Source organism: Oncorhynchus masou, chromosome 8 (assembly GCF_036934945.1).
Source record: "Oncorhynchus masou masou isolate Uvic2021 chromosome 8, UVic_Omas_1.1, whole genome shotgun sequence".
Taxonomy (NCBI): Eukaryota; Metazoa; Chordata; class Actinopteri; order Salmoniformes; family Salmonidae; genus Oncorhynchus; species Oncorhynchus masou.
Genome location: NC_088219.1, coordinates 17,867,974 through 17,889,044, shown reverse-complemented (window position 1 = coordinate 17,889,044; position 21,071 = coordinate 17,867,974). Strand labels below are relative to the sequence as shown.

General features: G+C 45.9%; 1 pseudogene; it reads right to left on the bottom strand.

The window, feature by feature from the left end:
* Positions 1 to 2,055: 2,055 nt before the first annotated feature.
* The window catches only part of LOC135544267 (spectrin beta chain, non-erythrocytic 1-like), a 120,722-nt pseudogene continuing 101,706 nt past the window's right edge, over positions 2,056 to 21,071 (bottom strand).

Genomic DNA, 21,071 nt, shown 5'->3' with positions numbered 1-21,071 from the left:
CTGCTTGACTGGAAGGCCAGGGTCATTCCACCTTGGTATATCTGTGTGTGGATATGTGTGAGTGTGTGAGAGTGTAAGAGAGAGGAGAAAGCAAGAGAGAGGTAGTGTGTCTCCAACTATGTCCATCACATGACCAATTTGTCCAACCCATCTTAAAAGCCATTAACATTAATAAGAATTCATAGTAGAATGGGCCTGAGGAACCTGCTCATGTCTGTGTATAACCTGCCTAGGATTTGAACTGGGTCACTGTGGGAGCAGTTCAGCCAGTAGAGGGCAACACAAGCTACTTTTAGAAGTGCTATGGCCGATCTGGCACCAACTGCCCGATAGTAGTTTTCACAGTGAATACCAGAGCGAGGCTCACTCAGCTCTACTCTTGAGCATCACAGACTTTGTTGTCTCATTTAACAGGTCAGTGGGGTTCGAACTGTGATTAGGGAGCCGAGGGTCAGCTCAGTACATTAGGCTGAGATCAAGAGCTTAGGCTCACAGCTGGGATACAAACCAAGGCGTCTACAGCCTCTTGTAAAAAAGCTGCACATTTCTGACATATATTCACTGTGGTTCTTTCCCTCTCTGGTTTAGGGTAAGCCATCTCAGTCAAACAATAACCTAACTGGGCTTTGATATGCCACACCCTTGCCCCAGATAAGCCTACCACCGAGTAACAGATACCATTGGCTACAAGAAATTTGAATTTTTTTCTGTGTTTTGAGCAGTTTCTTTGAGCAGAAGCCTTCCACTCATTTCAGACACTAAAATAAATCACTCACTGTGCCAGGACCTGACGTCGCTATCAATGTCATCTTCACTTTACTATTATTTGATATAATTTAATCATTTTCTTTTTGCCCAATGGGGTACTAATGATACTAATGATACACCTGGGCATTCTGGTGTAATACACCACCTTCCACAGCATGGGCTTCATGGTATCATGGGCTTCATGGTATCATGGGCTTCATGGCTATCATGGACTTATGGTATCATGGGCTTCATGGTATCATGGGCTTCATGGTATCATGGGCTTCATGGTATCATGGGCTTCATGGTATCATGCCATGCTGTACATCGCTTACGGGTGAATCTCATGTACCAATAACATCAAAGTAGAAGAGAATTGGCGACAACAACGAGACACATACAAGTACAATCCTACATGAAGTCATGCCACATATGGAGGAGCTCAAAGCCCTCCAGAAAAACAATTTAAGACTATTCTCTCGGTCACCATCAAGTGAGGAAAGCCCTCCATGGTTACGCCTCTTCCAATCCAACACAGCTATGCTAGCATTTCACTTCCTTCCACCGCTGATGTGGGTGAGCCTGTCCGTATACGCTCAATGGAACCTGGGTACAGAATCCATATACATACACTGAGTCAATGCCAAGGGGCACATATTAAACATTCTTCTGAGATTTGTTTTGTGAGCGATAAAGCCTCCTTTGTGATTAAGCACTATTCAAATAGAAGGAATCTCAGCCCTCAGCGTCCAACCCTACCCCATCTGAAATGAACCTTCCACCCTCCTCTTCCTACTAGCCAACCTCCGCAACCCTATGCCACATCGATGTGCTTCTGCTTACAATCCTCACTAGTGTTTGGCAATGGCAGTGGTAACCAACAGTGTTAACCTGCCCCAGCCATCCCATTACAAAACAACAAGAGGGATCAGGAGGAAGTATGTGAAGTCTGAAAATCATCTCGGAGGAATGTTTCATTAATTAGCATTGTCATCTACATATTCAAACCAAAAAAACAAACAAGAATCCTTAAAGAAAGCCATCCCAACAACTTCTTTGAGCGTGTGTGTGTGTGTGTGTGTGTATATATGGTGAGTGTGTGTGTATATATGGTGAGTGTGTGTGTGTGTGTGTGAGTATGTGTGTATATGTGGTGAGTATGTGTGTGTGTATGGTGAGTGTGTGTGTGTGTGTGTATATATGGTGAGTGTGTGTGTGTGTGTGTGTATGTGGTGAGTGTGTGTGTATATGTGGTGAGTGTGTGTGTGTGTGTATATATATATGGTGAGTGTGTGTGTGTGTATATGGTGAGTGTGTGTGTGTGTGTGTGTGTATATATGGTGAGTGTGTGTGTATATATGGTGAGTGTGTGTGTGTGTGTATATATGGTGAGTGTGTGTGTGTGTGTGTGTATATATGGTGAGTGTGTGTGTGTGTGTATATGTGGTGAGTGTGTGTGTATATGTGGTGAGTGTGTGTGTGTGTATATATGGTGAGTGTGTGTGTGTATATATGGTGAGTGTGTGTGTGTGTGTGTGTGTGTGTGTGTGTGTATATATATGGTGAGTGTGTGTGTGTGTGTGTGTATATATGGTGAGTGTGTGTGTGTGTGTGTATATATGGTGAGTGTGTGTGTGTATGTATATATGGTGAGTATGTGTGTGTGTTAAGTCAGAAAAGCAGCATCCAACTGGACGCTTCAGATTTAGAATAACAAAAACAAAAAACACATGCAAAACCCATATCACCATAACTCCCACTCTCACCCTTACTAGAAAACAAACTCTCTCTGGTTTGAATAGAAACAACAAAATTCAAAATCAGAAATAATCCCTCAGCAGAACAAAATCAAATACAGGCAAGATCCAAGTTAAAATAAAACCACTTTAAATATATATAATTTACCACTGGTGAAAATCACTTACTGCACACTGCTAAAAGTTACTGAGCTTCATTTTTTAAAACACCTCAATAACGGCCTTTCCTCAACAAAAGAAACAAGACCAACATGGTCCCGTAGATCAAACTCTTGTTTTGCTCTGCAACATGACTCAAGAAATCTACTGACATACTCTTTAAATTATTGATTTTAATTTTCCCCCCTTAAAACCTGCAACAGCAAAAAGATAAATAATAATAACACCAATACCAAAAAAAGAAAAGATATGGGGCTTCCCAAGGAGCACGATAGAGAAAAGGAGAGACTGGAAGAGGGGACCTGGGGACAGCACTCTTTACAACAGTTTCTCTGTTATTGGTAAAACAGCATTAAAGTATTTTGCTTGTCTAAAGATTGGTTGAGCCAGGACTAATTTAAACCAACAAATTATCCAGTGTGGGTGAATGAAAGAGAATTGACCTTGAGGGTCCTCTTAGCCTCTTGGTTCTTCTATAATGCTAACCACCCCCTGCCCTCTCCTCTCCCAACAAACCCCTTGGTTTCCCGCGATGAGGCCAAAGAGAGTTCTTATTAGTGACTCTGATCAACAAACCCTGCGTATCGGCTGAAAATGCAACTAAAGCTACGGACAAGGGCTTACATTGGTAGGATGAAGCCAAATGTGAGAGATGGAGAAGGAAAGAGAGATATAAAAGAGAAAGAGATGACAAATGAAAATAGAGAGGAGAGAGCAAGCTCTGTGTGAGCCAGAAATGAGACAAACCCCTCAGGACCCCGGCCGACAGCGATGCGTTTATGCGACAAGAGTGCTTTCATTTCTGCCCGTTTCAGTTTGTTGGAATTTTGAGGAATATAATTTTCCTTGATGTTGTTGTTTTACAAATGTTTTATTTCTTCTTTCCAAAGAAGCTGAACCTCTTCTCACGGTCCCTCTCCTTGCCCTCCTTGTTGCGCATGGTGACTCCGGCAGCGTCCGCTGAGCTGGGGGAGATGGGGGGCATAGTCATGGCTCGGTTCAGGGCCCTGGGGCCTCTGGGGGAGTGGTCTCCTGACCCCCCTGCTGGGATGGAGCTATGAATGGAGTGGATCCACGAGGCCATCTCCGTCTGGGACAGACAACACAGGGTTAGTCCTCAGTAGACCACATACATCAGAGGAGCATCAGAATCTTGTTTGGTTTGAAATGTGACACTCACCTCATCTTTAGCTTGGAACAGGAACTCCTTACCGTCCCCTAGCCTGCAAACACACAATGTAGAACAGAAAACTTGGATCAGTATAGATCCATATCACACTCCTTTGCTTTTAAGTTAAGTTTACAAGACTATTCTCTATTCAAACAGTCCAGTTCCCCCTCCCTCTCCTCTCACCGTAACTTGAAGACGTGTTTCCTCTTCTTGTAGTCGTGCGCCACCTCACACACAGCCTCTCCCAGGCTGATGGGGACTTCTCCGTGGTAGGGGATCCCGCTGGAGGCGCTCTTCTGGTCCTTGTAGAAGCCAAGGCTGCCCTTACGCAGAACGCAGTACACATTCTGCCAGGACCTATGGGAAGAGAGAGAGAAGCTGTTGGCGGAAGGCATGCAGGCATGCGCCTGAAAAGGTTAGGGACATCACCAAAGAGTTCATGGCGACACACCACATACAACATGTCATTTTCTGAAACAAAAGCATGTACATTTCATAAATTCTATTTAAATTTAACTTAATCTTAAATTGATATTGCATTTGCTTAAATTAATCCCATCCTTCAACAGAAGTCTATATGAACAAGTGCTCTCCATTTACCCTTCAGGGAACTCTCACTCTCCCTCCAAGACGGCCCTCCATGCCCCCTGCCCCATTCCCCTCCTGATGTCTTACCTGCTAGCTGCCTTCTTGGCGTGGGACTCCATCTCCTGCTTGCGGTAGAGCAGGCCCTCCATGGCGTCTGTGCCAGGGTCAGCTCTCTTGCTGGGCAGCGTGGCAGACGGGTCCAGGCGTGAAGACGCCAGCCCGCTGTCTCTCCCCGGACCATTCACAGAGTCAGAGTCAGAACCCTGTTGTCCAAGATGGAAGACACACGGCAGTCAGAACAAAACCATTCCAAACTATAAGCTTGTAAGTTCAGTCATTGACTGTCGGTCTGAAGTTGACAAAATTATCAATGCTTAAGGGACACCAGCAAAATGGCCATATTCATATGGTAGCTTTGAACATGGTGTAGAAAACATACAGGACTACACGAAGACTGACACAGAAACACACCAACAGACACATGGAGAACAGAACAGCTACAAGCCCACAGATGGAGGGTCAACCTTCATCTGGACGTCATATCCTGCCTTACAGGGCAACTGAGAAACATGTTGAAATATATGTTTACATTTTTACAATCCAGACTTGGAACATGACAAAAGCAGCACAACGTGTTCCAATGGTGATATGCTAAATGATATGGCACACAACATCAAAATTTTGAAAGGGTGTGGCCCACACCACCCAAGCTGCTTATCTTGGCCCACACCACCCAACCCTGGCCCACACCACCCAGCTTGGCCCACAACATCAAATTCATTTTGAAAGGAAATCAACATTTCCTCTCAAGCTTCAAAAACCACCCAAGCTTTCCTACTAACCACCCAAGCTAGGCCCACACCACCCAAGCTTGGCCCACACCACCCAAGCTTGGCCCACACCACCCAAGCTTGGCCCACACCACCCAAGCTTGGCCCACACCACCCAAGCTAGGCCCACACCACCCAAGCTTGGCCCACACCACCCAAGCTAGGCCCACACCACCCAAGCTAGGCCCACAACACCCAAGCTAGGCCCACACCACCCAAGCTTGGCCCACACCACCCAAGGACCTGTTATGTAGGAGACAGCTATGGTTCCCAATTTAGGACAACACTCACATCATACTAACAATAGCTTGGTGCTGAAACTACTACAGGAACTAACTGCTCTTACAAACACTCATGTCCTGGTCCTTTTGAAGATGAGCACAAACGGAACAGCACCCAGAAAGGCTTGAGAGCCCAAGATTCCTTCATTGAGACATAATGCCATCATTATTGTAATCTGTGTAAGGCATGGAAGCCAGAAAATCATTTTCCTCAATCAAATAAGGCAAAATGGTACAGCAGTGACAGACTGATGGCGCCCTCTATTCGGCCATGCGGAGGTACTGCAGTAGACCAGGAGCTGAGTGAGGGCAGTGATGGGGGGGATGAGGAAGCTTGGCTAGGGCTAGGATAGGTACTCACACGCGGCGGATGCTTTGGCTTAGACACAGGTTTAGAGACAGGTTCACATTTCTCTTTCTTTCCCACTGACACTGATGATACTGATAAAGACTGCAGGTAAAGATGCAACAAGACATTGTTAAGAAGTCCTTGTGCTTGAAAATAGCATGCTACACTACGCTAACGTGTTTGAAAGAGACCCTGACACACACACATACACACACAAATAGATATTACAATTTGACGCACACTTATATCATAAATAGACAAACAGTGACTCACGTCGAACGTACAGTACCAGTCAAAAATTTGGACACAGCTACTCATTCAAAGGTTTTGCTTGATTTTTACAATTTTCTACATTGTAGAATAACATCAAAACTATGAAATAACACATGGAGTCATGTAGTAACCAAAAAATGTGTTAAACAAATCAAAATATATTTTATATTCGCGATTCTTCAAAGTAGCCACCCTTTCCCTTGACGACAGCTTTGCTCACTCTTGGCATTCTCTCAACCAGCTTCACCTGGATTGCTTTTCCAACAGTCTTGAAGGAGTTCCCACATATGCTGAACACTTGTTGTCTGCTTTTCCTTACACAGCCTGAAGGTGCGTTGGGTCATTGTCCTGTTGAAAAACAAATGATAGTCCCACTAAGCGCAAACCAAATGGGATGGTGTATCGCTGCAGAATGCTGTGGTAGCCATGCTGGTTAAGTTGTGCCTTGAATTATAAATAAAATTGGTGACAGTGTCATCAGCAAAACACCCCCACACATCACACCTCCTCCTCCATGCTTCATGGTGGGAACCACACCTGCGGAGATCATCCGTCCGCCTAATCTGCGTCTCTGAGACACTGCGGTTCGAACCAAAAGTCTAATTTGGACTCATCAGACCAAAGGACAGATTTCCAGGGGTCTAATGTCCATTGCTCGTGTTTCTTGGCCCAAGCAATTCTCTTCTTCTTATTGGTGTCCATAATTATTGGTGTCCTTAAGTAGTGGTTTCTTTGCAGAAATTCAAACACGAAGGCCTGATTCACACAGTCTCCTTTGAACAGTTGATGTTGAGATGTGTCTGTTACTGGAACTCTGTGATGCATTTATTTGGGCTGCAATTTCTGAGGCTGTTAACTCTGGGTCTCTGGTAACTCTGGGTCTCCTATCCTCTGCAGCAGAGGTAACTCTGGGACTTCCTTTTATGTGGCGGTCCTCAGAAGAGCCAGTTTCACCATAGCGCTTGATGGTGTTGGGTTCACCTTGGGGTCATGAGAGGGGCTCTACCAATTGTTTGATGCGTTATAATAACTGATTATGCTTATGTGGTATTAATAGAAGGGAAAGGGTTATCAGACTCTTTACATTTATAGGGTCCTAGACTACAGATGAACAATATATATATGCATTATAAGGTTTAATATAGCTCCACAGTTATTTTCTAGTCTCTGCCTCTTATAAAGAAACGGTCTGAGAGATGTGTGCGTTATGGCAGTCAAAACAGGGTATCTGTGAGAATGAACCCTGCAGGGGAGTGAAAGAGATAAGAGACTAGTCAGAACATTCCACTATATATCAACTTGGGGAGTGGACGTTCACTGCTGAGCCTTCAGATAAAACTGAAATGCTTGTTTGTATAGCTGTGTAGGCATGGGCTTGGTCTCATGAGTCGAAGGTAATGACGTAGGCAGTGACATCACTAAGGCTGGACTTCGGGCTTAATAAAATAACATGGACCCTTTACTATTTTGCAGAACTTACTAGGAAACATGCATGCTATGTTCCTGTTGTAAACTTCTGTCTGCAATTGCATTAATAAGTGAATAATTAATTTACTTAAAGATATTGTCTGAATGCTAATTTCCCCAATAAGCAAATGCTTGACAAGGAACAAGGAACGAACCCCAACAATGGTTTTTGTAACAGCACTTGAAGAAACTGTCAATGTTCTTGACATTTTCCAGATTGACTGACCTTTATGTCTTAAAGTAATGATGGACTGTCATTTCTCTTTGCTTATTTGAGCTGTTATTGCCATAATATGGACTTGGTCTTTTACCAAATAGGACTATCTTCTTTATACCACCCCTACCTTGTCACAACACAACTGATTGGCTCAAACACATTAAGAAATGCGGACACCTCATAGGTAAGGAAAGAAATTGCACAAATGAACTTTTAAAGAAGCACACCTGTTAATTGAAAGGCATTCCAGGTGACTACCTCATGAAGCTGGTTGAGAGAATGCCAAGTGTGTGCAATGCTGTCATCAAGGCAAAGGTCGGGTACTTTGAGAAATCTCAAATATTTTTTGGGGTTACTACATGATTCCATATGTTATTTCATAGTTTTGATGTTTTCACTATTATTCTACAATGTAGAAAAAAGTAAAAAATTAAGAAAAACCCTTGACTGAGTAGGTGTGGCCAAACTTTTGACTGGTACTGTATACTTAAAGGTTTGGATCCAGTTATACACATGAGTAATACTAAATACATTCTCTCACACATAGAACATAAAATAATTATTTCATTCAAATCTCCTCAAAACATATGGACAAGACAACATGAAGAGGAACAAGACATAAAACAACACTTTATGGACTTGCATTGCATTCGGAAAGAATTCAGACCCCTTGAATTCTTCCACATTTTATTACGTTACAGCCTTATTCTAAAATGGATTAAATTGTTTTTTCCCACATCAACCTAAACTGAATACCCCATAATGACAAAGCAAAAAAGGTTTAATTTTTTTTTGCAACTGTATTAAAATAAAAAAACTTGAATATCACATTTACATAAGTATTCAGACCCTTTACTTAATACTTTGTTGAAGCACCTTTGGCAGCGATTACAGCCTGGAGTCTACTTGGGTATGATGCTACAAGCTTGGCATACCTGTATTTGGAGAGTTTCTCCATTCTTCTCTGCAGATCCTCTCAAGCTCTGTGAGGTTGGATTGGGAGCGTCGCTGCACAGCTATTTTCAGGTCTCTCCAGACATGTTAGATCGGGCTCAAGTCAGGGCTCTGGCCGGGTCACTCAAGGACATTCAGAAACTTGTCCCGAAGCCACTCCTGCGTTGTCTTGGCTGAGTGGTTATAGTCGTTGTCCTGTTGGAAGGTGAACCTTCTCCCCAGTCTGATGTCCTGAATGCTCTGGAGCAGGTTTCCATCAAGGATCTCTCTGTACTTTACTCTGTTCATCTTTCCGTTCATCTTTCCCTCTAAAAACATTACCACAGCATGATGCTGCCAGCACCATGCTTCACCGTAGGGATGGTGCCAGGTTCCCTCCAGATGTGACGCTTGGCATTCAGGCCAAAGAGTTCAATCTTTGTTTCATCAGACCAGAGAATCTTGTTTCTCATGGTCTGAGAGTCCTTTAGGTGCCTTTGGCAAACTCCAAGCGGGCTGTCATGTGCCTTTTACTGAGGAGTGCCTTCCGTCTGGCCACTCTACCATAAAGGCCTGATTGGTGGAGTGCTGCAGAGATGGTTGTCCTTCTGGAAGGTTCTCTCATCTCCACAGAGGAACTCTGGAGCCCTGTCAGACTGATCATCAGGTTCTTGGTCACCTCCTTGAACAAGGCCCTTCACCCCTGATGGCTCAGCTCTTCTAGGAAGAGTCTTGGTGGTTCTAATCTTCTTCCATTTAAGAACGATGGAGGCCACTGTGTCCTTGGGGACCTTCAATGCTGCAGAAATGTTTTGTACCCTTCCCCAGATCTGTGCCTCGACACAATCTCTCAGAGCTCAAAGGACAATTCCTACGACCTCATGGCTTGGTTTTTGCTCTGACATGCACTGTCAACTGTGGGACCTTATATAGACAGGTGTGTGCCTTTCCAAATCATGTCCAATAAATTGAATTTACCACAGGTGGACTCCAATCATGTTGAGGAAACATCTCAAGGATGATCAATGGAAACAGGATGCATCTGAGCTCAATTTTGAGTCTCATAGCAAAGGGTCTGAAAACTTATGTAAATAATGTATTTCAGTTTTTTTATACATTTGCAAAAATGTTAAAAAACTGTTTTCGCTTTGTCATTATGGGATAGTGTGTAGACTGATGAGGACATTTAAAAAAAAAATTAAATCCATTTTAGAATTAGGCTGTAATGTAACAAATCATGGAAAAGGGGAAGGGGTCTGAATACTTTCCGAATGCACTTTATAATGTGGTGAAAATCTGGAATATTTAAATACGAAGTTTAATGGGGGGCTTTTAAATTGTTTAATTTGAGTATATTAAACAGGAGGTAAGAATCTTTGTCTAGATTTGACTCAATATGGATATTCTGTCTCGCAATGTCCTCTCTGACCTGTGAGGTGTCCTGGTCGCTGTGGATTCCATTCACTGATACTGACTGGTTCAGTGTGGTCTGGTCCAGGCTGGTCCTGGGTTACATAGGAGGAGGAAAGGGAGTGAGAACGACATCTAGCGGGAAAATATGAAGAAAAAAAAAAACTAAAATATCTCTGGTTACTAGGAGTTCCTCCAGTGTTACCTGGCATCATGTGTTTCAGCCTCAGATGGGGCCACCTCTTCTGGAGGTGGTGGTGTGGGGGGTCGCCTCGCCCTCTCCTCCTCCTCCCTCTGCCTCTGGATCTCCTGCTCCTCTAGCTAAAAGACAAGCCCAGGTTAGTGGCTGTTAGAGGAGACACTACCCTACCTTCCTAACAATGCCAAGCACATGAATCCTCCCAACTCCTGCCCTGGTCCACCATCATCCAATTTACCACCTCTTAATGAACCTTGACCCATTTTCTCCTGCCCTTTGTCCCCTCCAGTCCTGCCCCCTGTCCCCCTCTTCCCTCCAGTCCTGCCCCCACCCCGTTGCCCTCCTCTCACCGTAGTGAGTTTTCCAGCAGGGTGAAGCGCTCCTCCCAGCCGGCGGCTAGCTTCTCAAAGGCCTCGTGGCGTTTGATCAGGCTCTCCACCTCATCCACGTTAGAGCCTAGCTCGGCCCCTCGCACCAGGGGCTCCTGGCCTGCCAGCCATGTCTCTGCCACATATGCATCCCGGCCAAACTGCAGCACCTCCAGAACTGAGACAGAGGGACAGGAGAAAAAAAATGAGTAACCATGAAAGGACCCCTCCCTCCCTCCCCACAAACACAGCTGAAACACAAACATGCAAACACACACGCTAAAACACACCTGAACACACAAGCACTAACACACGCGCGCTAACACGCACGCACGCACACACACACACACACACACACACACACTTGTAAGTCGCATCTGCTAAATGACTAAAATTAAAAACATTTAAAATGTATTACAAACACAAACAAATGAAGAAACACCACCACCACAGCCTGAAGTACACATACCGATCTGAAGGTGGTCCATCTTGTCCTGCCATTTGTTGTTGATCTCGTCCCTCTTGCCTTGGAGCTGGTCCAGTTTCTCCCGGATCTGAATTGAGGCAGATCAATAACACCACATGAACAAACTGCACAATACAAACCCCACTCACACATTGCATAAACACACCTTTGACATTGGATTTTGTCCTAATCCCTTTTTTATATTTTTTATATTTATTTCATCTTTATTTAACCAGGTAGACAAGTGGAGAACAAGTTCTCATTTACAATTGCGACCTGGCCAAGCAAAGCAGTTCAACACATACAACGACACGGAGTTACACATGGAGTAAAACAAACATACAGTCAATAATACAGTAGAAACAAGTCTATATACGATGTGAGCAAATGAGGTGAGATAAGGGAGGTAAAAGCAAAAAAAAAGGCCATGTTGGCAAAGTAAATACAATATAGCAAGTAAAACACTGGAATTGTAGATTTGCAATGGAAGAATGTGCAAAGTAGAAATAAAAATAATGGGGTGCAAAGGAGCAAAATAAATAAATAAAATAAAATAAATACAGTAGGGAAAGAGGTAGTTGTTTGGGCTAAATTATAGGTGGGCTATATACAGGTGCAGTAATCTGTGAGCTGCCCTGACAGCTGGTGCTTAAAGCAAGTGAGGAAGATAAGTGTTTACAGTTTCAGAGATTCTTGTAGTTTGTTCCAGTCATTGGCAGCAGAGAACTGGAAGGAGAGGCGGCCAATGAAAGAATTGGTTTCGGGGTGACCAGAGAGATATACCTGCTGGAGCGCGTGCTACAGGTGGGTGATGCTATGGTGACCAGCGAGCTGAGATAAGGGGGACTTTACCTAGCAGGGTCTTGTAGATGACATGAAGCCAGTGGGTTTGGCGACGAGTATGAAGCGAGGGCCAGCCAACGAGAGCGTTCAGCTCGCAATGGTGGGTAGTATATGGGGCTTTGGTGACAAAACAGATGGCACTGTGATAGACTGCATCCAATTTGTTGAGTAGGGTATTGGAGGCTATTTTGTAAATGACATCGCCGAAGTCGAGGATTGGTAGGATGGTCAGTTTTACAAGGGTATGTTTGGCAGCATGAATGAAGGATGCTTTTTTACAAAATAGGAAGTCGATTCTAGATGTAATTTTGGATTGGAGATGCTTATTGTGAGTCTGGAAGGAGAGTTTACAGTCTAGTCAGACACCTAGGTATTTGTAGTTGTCCACGTATTCTAAGTCAGAGCCGTCCAGAGTGGTGATGTTGGACAGGCGGGCAGGTGCAGGCAGTGATTGGTTGAAGAGCATGCATTTAGTTTTACTTGTATTTAAGAGCAATTGGAGGCCACGGAAGGAGAGTTGTATGGCATTGAAGCTCGTCTGGAGGGTTGTTAACACAGTTAACACAGAAGGGCCAAAAGTATACAGAATGGTGTCGTCTGTGTAGAGGTGGATCAGAGACTCACCAGCAGCAAGAGCGACATCATTGATGTATACAGAGAAGAGAGTCAGTCCAAGAATTGAACCCTGTGGCACCCCCATAGAGACTGCCAGAGGTCCGGACAGCAGACCCTCCGATTTGACACACTGAACTCTATCAGAGGAGCAGTTGGTGAACCAGGCGAGGCAATCATTTGAGAAACCAAGGCTGTCGAGTCTGCCGATGAGGATGTGGTGATTGACAGAGTCGAAAGCCTTGGCCAGATCAATGAATACGGCTGCATAGTAATGTTTCTTATCGATGGCGGTTAAGATATCGTTTAAGACCTTGAGCGTGGCTGAGGTGCACCCATGACCAGCTCTGAAACCAGATTGCATAGCAGAGAGGGTATGGTGAGATTCGAAATGGGATTTGAAGACCTTAGAAAGGCAGGGTAGGATAGATATAGGTCTGTAGCAGTTTGGGTCAAGAGTGTCCCCCCCTTTGAAGAGGGGGATGACCGCAGCTGCTTTCCAATCTTTGGGAATCTCAGACGACACGAAAGAGAGGTTGAACAGGCTAGTAATAGGGGTGGCAACAATTTCGGGAGATCATTTTAGAAAGAAAGGGTCCAGATTGTCTAGCCCGGCTGATTTGTAGGGTCCAGATTTTGCAGCTCTTTCAGAACGTCAGCTGACTGGATTTGGGAGAAGGAGAAATGGGGAAGGCTTGGGCGAGTTGCTGTGGGGAGTGCAGTGCTGTTGACCAGGGTAGGGGTAGCCTGGTGGAAAGCATGGCCAGCCGTAGAAAAATGCTTATTGAAATTCTCAATTATAGTGGATTTATCAGTGGTGACAGTGTTTTCCTATCTTCAGTGCAGTGGGCAGCTGGAAGGAGGTGTTCTTATTCTCCATGGACTTTACAGTGTCCCAGAACATTTTTGAGTTAGTGTTGCAGGAGGCAAATATCTGCTTGAAAAAGCTTGCCTTGGCTTTTCTAACTGCCTGTGTATAATGGTTTCTAGCTTCCCTGAAAAGCTGCATATCACGGGGGCTGTTTGATGCTAATGCAGAACGCCATAGGATGTTTTGTGTTGGTTAAGGGCAGTCAGGTCTGGGGAGAACCAAGGGCTATATCTGTTCCTGGTTCTAAATTTATTGAATGGGGCATGCTTATTTAAGACGGTCAGGAAGGCATTTAAAAAAAAAAACAGGCATCCTCTACTGATGAGATCAATATCCTTCCAGGATACCCCGGCCAGGTCAATTAGAAAGGCCTGCTCGCTGAAGTGTTTCGCGAGCGTTTGACAGTGATGAGTGGAGGTCATTTGACCGCTGACCCATTACGGATGCAGGCAATGAGGCAGTGATCGCTGAGATCTTGGTTGAAGACAGCAGAGGTGTATTTAGAGGGCAAGTTGGTTCGGATGATATCTATGAGGGTGCCGGCTTTGGGGAGGTACCTGGTAGGTTCATTGATAATTTGTGTGAGATTGAAGACATCAAGCTTAGATTGTAGGATGGCTGGGGTGTTAAGCATGTTCCAGTTTAGGCTGCCTATCAGCACGAGCTCTGAAGATAGATGGAGGGGCAATCTGTTCACATATGGTGTCCAGAGTACAGCTGAGGGCGGTCTATAGCAGGTGGCAACGGTGAGAGACTTGTTTTTAGAGAGGTGGATTTTTAAAAGTAGAAGTTCAAATTGTTTGGGTACAGACCTGGATAGTAGGACAGAACTCTGCAGGCTATCTTTGCAGTAGATTGCAACACCGCCCACTTTGGCAGTTCTATCTTGTCTGAAAATGTTGTAGTTTGGGATGAAAATGTCAGAGTTTTTGGTGGTCTTCCTAAGCCAGGATTCAGACACAGCTAGAACATCCGGGTTGGCAGAGTGTGCTAAAGCAGTGAATAAAACAAACTTAGGAAGGAGGCTTCTAATGTTAACATGCATGAAACCAAGGCCATTACGGTTACAGAATCATCAAAAGAGAGCGCCTGGGGAATAGGAGTGGAGCTAGGCACTGCTGGGCCTGGATTCACCTCTACATCACCAGAGGAAAAGAGGAGGAGTAGGATAAGGTTACGGCTAAAAGCCATGAGAATTGGTCGTCTAGAACAGAGAGTAAAAGGAGGTTTCTGGGGGCGATAAAATAGCTTCAAGGTATAATGTACAGACAAAGGTATGGTAGGATGTGAATACAGTGGAGGTAAACCTAGGTATTGAGTGATGATGAGAGAGATATTGTCTCTAGAATCATCATTGAAACCAGGAGATGTCATCGCATGTGTGGGTGGTGGAACTAATAGGTTGGATAAGGTATAGTAAGCAGGACTAGAGGCTCTACAGTGAAATAAGCCAATAAACACTAACCAGAACAGCAATGGACCAGGCATATTGACATTAAGGAGAGGCATGCTTAGTCGAGTGATCAAAATGGTCCAGTGAGTACTGAGGTTGGTTGGGGTCACAGCGATTCAGACAGCTAGCCGGGCCATCGGTAGCAAGCTAGCATAGGATGGAGGTCTGTTTTTAGCCAACTCGTGCGTTTCCGTCAGTAGGATTAGTGGGGTTCCGTGTGGTAGAGGGGATCAATCCAATTCGCCAAAAAAATAGATATAGTTATAGAGGCCCAAGAAAAAAAAGAAAAAAATTGTCCGATAGGTCTATTCAGATAGCAGCCGATAAGACAGCTAACGATTAGCGGACCGCAGATGGGCGTTCAAGTAACGTCGCGACGGAGGAGCCAGCTGAATAACTCCCTCGGGCAGATAACATTGGTAGTCCAGTTTTGAAGGCCCGGTGGGGCTCCGCGTTGGCAGTAAAACGGGTCCGGATAGGTGATTGTAGCCCAGGAGTGACTGATGGAACTCTTCAGCTGGCTAGCTCCGGAATAATTGAAGTTTGCTCCGGAATAGCTGGCTAGCTCCGGAATAATTGATGTTTGCTCCGGAATCGACGTAAGCCGATAGTCACACGGATAGCAGCTAGCTAGCTGCGAGATCCAGGTATAAATGTCCAGAGCTTGCGGTTGAAATCCGGGGACATGGAGAGAAAAATAGGTCCGGTATGTTCCGGTCCGAGCCGCGCCGTACAAAACTGGCGATAGATTTTCGAGCTAAAGGATAGCTGATGACCACAAACCGTGGTTAGCTGAATACTAACGATTAGCCAGTAAAGAAGCTAACTAGCTTCTGGTTAGCTTCAGGCTAGCTTCTATGGAGGATTACAGATGAGGTAAATAATATATATATATTTTTTTACATATATATAAATTGGTGAGGCGGGTTGCAGGAGAGTGTTTTGAAGATGAGTTTATGGAAAGGAAAAAATATATATAAAAAGGTATAAGAAAGTTATATATATATATATATGGGACACGACAAGACGAGGACAAAGGACGTCTGACTACTATGCCATCTTGGTGACAAAAGGATGACTTGACTAAATACTAGTGTGTGTGAATTGACGGGAGTGTGTACTGTACTGCATGTGGTGTAACGGTGACATGCCCAGGCCCATACCTCATCAGCTGCATAGTGGTTGTTGTTGATGAGAGAGCGTCCCATCTCATTGCAGGCTGTGAAGCTGTCTGCCCGGGTCTCGATCTCAGACTTGATGTCCTGATGGTTGGCTATGACCAGCCCTGCAGAGGACACGTCCCTGAGAGAGAGAGGATGGGAGGGTGGGGCGGGGAGTGGAATACATTGGTGAAAGGGATTTTAAATTGGGACCCTAACCATTGACCTTAATAAAACTAACATTGGAGAACAACAATGACACACAACAGAAAGATGATCAGGTCTGACCTGGGGCTGTCGTGGGCGTCGATCTGCAGGTTGACCCCGTCCATCCACAGCATGAGGTCACGCACCATGTTGAAGAAGCGGAACTTCTCCACGGTGTCCAGCAGGAGGTGTCGGCGAGCCTGGCCGGCCCCCAGCAGATCCTCCCAGGCCTCAGTGACAGAGTGCTCACTCCGGTGGATCTCCTCAGCCTTCTCCCCAGCGTAGGCCTTCTGCAGCCGTGCTGCGTCGTCCTGCACCTGGTTCACCTGGGGATGGAGAGGGATAGGGCAGACGGGAGCTTAAAAACCATTAACCTTTTGCTCTGACAAATTGCTAATATCACGTAGTGTCTGCATTAAATCTAATATTTTTGGTTCAGAGTGTGTGTAATGACTGGTGTTCCTGTAAGTATCCCTGTACTCCCATTGTATGGTGCCAAATTAATTCAATGCAACTTCTTTATTGTCCCTGAAGGAAAATTCATGGTGTAGTCAACAGTTAAAAGCAGCAGGCAACCTGTCCACTGAGGGCCTGGATGTCGTGCTCATAGGCATTGTGCTGTCGGTGGAGGTGCTGGACGGTGTTGAGGTCACGGCCCAGGTCAGAGGGCAGCGCCTCCTTCTTCTCCCGGACCCTCCCCATGGCCTCGCGGGCGTCCTGGTGGAAGCGGTGCAGCTCGTAGGAGGCGGCCAGCATCTGGGTGCGCGTGTCGATCAGCTCCAGCAGGTCGGCCCACGCCTCGTTCAGCCCGTCCTTCCACTCTGCCACGCTGGCGTTCTCAGGGTGACCCGACTCGATGAGGTCATCGGCCTGACCGTTAACGGCGTCCACGCGCTCCTGGCCAATGGTGCTGGTGTCCCGAGCAAACTCCCGGAACTTGTCCCGCAGCATCTAAGGAGAGAGAGGGATTACATATGGTTAAACATCATACTGACTTGTCCAGCAGCATCTAAAGAGAGAGAGGGATTACATATAGTTAAACATCATACTGACTTGTCCAGCAGCATCTAAAGAGAGAGAGGGATTACATATGGTTGAACATCATACTGACTTGTCCAGCAGCATCTAAAGAGAGAGGGATTACATATAGTTGAACAACATACTGACTTGTCCAGCAGCATCTAAGGAGAGAGAGGGATTACATATGGTTGAACATCATACTGACAAAGAACAAAGTGTTGTTGGTGAGAAATCAGTGCCTGTATGTGTTGTGTTCCTAAGTGTATGTTGTGTTCCTAAGTGTGTGTTGTGTTCCTAAGTGTGTGTTTGTGGGTTACTAAGTAATTGAAGGTCAGTAACTGATGCTCTACAGATGGTCATACTAACAAACTATCAGTTGATAAGCAACTGCTTGCTAAGGTTACAGTTAGGTTTAGAATAAGGTTTAAGGTTAGTGCTGGGGTTAGGATGAAGGTTAAATTCAGGATTAGGGCTAGTAGATAGTTGAAATGTCACTGATAGTCTGCAGAGTAACTACAGTAGAAAAGTGTTACTCACTGTGACATGTTCGTAGTCCTGTCCCAGCTCATGGGATCCAGCCACCACCTCCCTCTCAGCAATCCACTGCTCCAGGTCGTCCACCTCTCTCTTCAGCTGGGTCAGCCTCAGCCTCTCCTGGAGACGCCCACGACGCTCCTCAGCCAGGTCCTTCAGCCCTGCGTACAGCTTGTCCACCTGGGCTTGCCGTAGGTTGATACGCTCGCTAATAGTAGTGGCGAATAAGAGAGAGAGAGTCAGGCCAGTTGTAGTGAGAGAGTCAGACCAGTTGTAATGAGAGAGTCATGCCAGTTGTAATGAGAGAGTCAGGCCAGTTGTAATGAGAGAGTCAGGCCAGTTGTAATGAGAGAGTCAGGCCAGTTGTAATGAGAGAGTCAGGCCAGTTGTAATGAGAGAGTCAGGCCAGTTGTAATGAGAGAGTCATGCCAGTTGTAATGAGAGAGTCATGCCAGTTGTAATGAGAGAGTCAGGCCAGTTGTAATGAGAGAGTCAGGCCAGTTGTAATGAGAGAGTCAGGCCAGTTGTAATGAGAGAGTCAGGCCAGTTGTAGTGAGAGAGTCAGGCCAGTTGTCATGAGAGGAACATTGTGACTGTAGTTAAATCATATTGTAAACTTTTAGCTTTACGTATTGAGAAATTAAAGCATTTATTTTTTAAATTGTCATATAAACTGTATATGTGCAGTGAAATGTGTTGTTTTACAAGGTCAGCCATAGGAGCAAATTAGGATTAAGTGTCTTGCTCAAGGGCACAGACAGATTTTTCACCGTGTCGGCTCAGTTATTTGTACTAACAACCTTTCGGTTACTGGCCCAACGCTTACTTGGTTACTGGCCAAACGCTTACTTGGTTACTGGCCAAACGCTTACTTGGTTACTGGCCCAACGCTTACTTGGTTACTGGCCCAACGCTTACTTGGTTACTGGCCCAACGCTTACTTGGTTACTGGCCCAACGCTTACTTGGTTACTGGCCCAACGCTTACTTGGTTACTGGCCCAACGCTTACTTGGTTACTGGCCCAACGCTTACTTGGTTACTGGCCCAACGCTTACTTGGTTACTGGCCCAACGCTTACTTGGTTACTGGCCCAACGCTTACTTGGTTACTGGCCCAACGCTTACTTGGTTACTGGCCCAACGCTTACTTGGTTACTGGCCCAACGCTTGCTTGGCTATTGGCCCAACGCTTGCTTGGCTATTGGCCCAACTCCACATTATTAACCTGTTGTGTTCTCTCACCTCTCTGGGTGTTCGCTGGTCATCATGGTGCGGCTGCTGTTGGCCAGCTGGTGGATGGGCTGGGCGTAGTCCTCCAGGGCCTGTTCTAGTGTCTGGTGCTTCTTCACCATCACCAGAGCACTCTGCTCATCCTGGGTCACACACATCACAGATATGGAGTCAGCATCATTAAGCAAAGGATAAACAAAGCAATCGAGTGTGCAGAATGGACATCATTAGCATCATCATTAACACAGAAAGCTTTTTAACTACAGCCCGTCTTTGCTACAGCCCGTCTCTCCACTCACCTTGGCCTTGTCCTCTGACATCATGTGTAGCTCCTGCTCTCCCATCCAGGCCTCGGCCTCGGCAGCGTCGGTGTAGAACTGCTGGGCGCGGTTAGCTTCCACTAGCCGGGCGTGGCGCTCATCTGTCTCAGCGATGAGCTGGGCCCAGGACTCCCGGAGCTCCACCAGACGTTGCTCCAGAGCAGACTGCCACTCCCCGTCCACCTCCTCCTTCCCTGGGGACATCCCCCTGCGGTGGGTCTGGATGTCATCAATACGGGGCTGGTGGCCCTGGATCTCCTTCTGCAAAGTCTGGGAGACGAAACAAAGGTTTAGCCAAATGCAACATCTCTTCTCCAATGTGAATTATTTCCTCCCACTGTCCTTCCACTCTGATAGAAGTCCAGACTCCCTCCCTCATCTATGCACCTGGTTCTTCTTGATGAGCAGCTGTACACTGGGCAGGTCCTTGCCATGGTCTGTGGAGGTGGCTAGGGGCATCCTCTCCTTCACCCACAGCTAAGTGACGGAAGAAAGTAAACAAGAATTACAAACAGGAGAAAACTGTGCTATACATACAACACACATGATGATTCAGTATTAAAATATCTGAATTTAGAGTCAGGTGGTCCCACTCACAATCTCATCCTCCAGGTCTCTGTTGAACTGGTGGGCCTCCTTGGATGCCAGAAGTTGCTGCCTCCTCTGGTTGAGGGGGTCCTGGAGCTGGGAGAAGCTGTCAGTGACTCTCCTCTGCTGGCCGTCCACCTCCACCACCGCCACACCAGCATCGTCCTGGGACAGCGCCAGCGCCTGGGACTGCAGCGACTGCACCTCTTTCTCACGCACCTCCATCTGGTGCTCCAGCATCTACACAGAGACACGGGGAGCAGGAGAGCATGTTTGTTATTACCTCTTTTATATTGAAGTGACACTTATCCATTCAAATGGTCACAAAGGAGTATGACAACTGAGGGCTTGAAGTGGTAAAGATGATGCTTTAATTGGACAGTGTAATGTCACCCACCTGGTGCTTCTTGAGCAGGATGTTGACGGATGTCAGATCCTTTCCGAAGTCGTCACTCTGCAGCTGTCCTGACAGGTTCTTCAGCCAAATGTCCAGGGCAGAGCAGCTCTGGGTGAAAAGCTCTGCCCTGTTGGCGTCAAAGAGGCACTGTGCCTTGGCGCGCGTAGTGCTCTCTAGCTCCTCCCACTGGCTCTGCAGGCCTTCAAGAGTCTGTTGGACAACAGGCTGCAGCTCCGGCTTCTCTGTCACCAGCACTTGGCCCTCCTAACGGGGGAGAGGGGAGAGAGAGTCAGACAGTAAAATACTGGCACACACACCTTTTCTGATTTATTTTCCACTTTTCCTCTCTTGAATATTTACTCCTTCATAGTCATACTGTACCTTGTCGATCTTGTCCAGCCAGTCCTTGTTGGAGGCCAGCTCAGCCATGAAGGCCTGGTGTTTCTGCCACTTGCTGTGGAGGTTCCTGGCCTCGTCATATGACATGTCCTGAGCTGTCAGCATCTTCTCATTGATCCACAGAGTCAGCTGCAGAGGAAAAGGAGAATGATATTACTCAATGAACTGTACCTCAGGTTAATTACCTTGACTACTGATTTGTCAGATTTCTGAATACAGGAC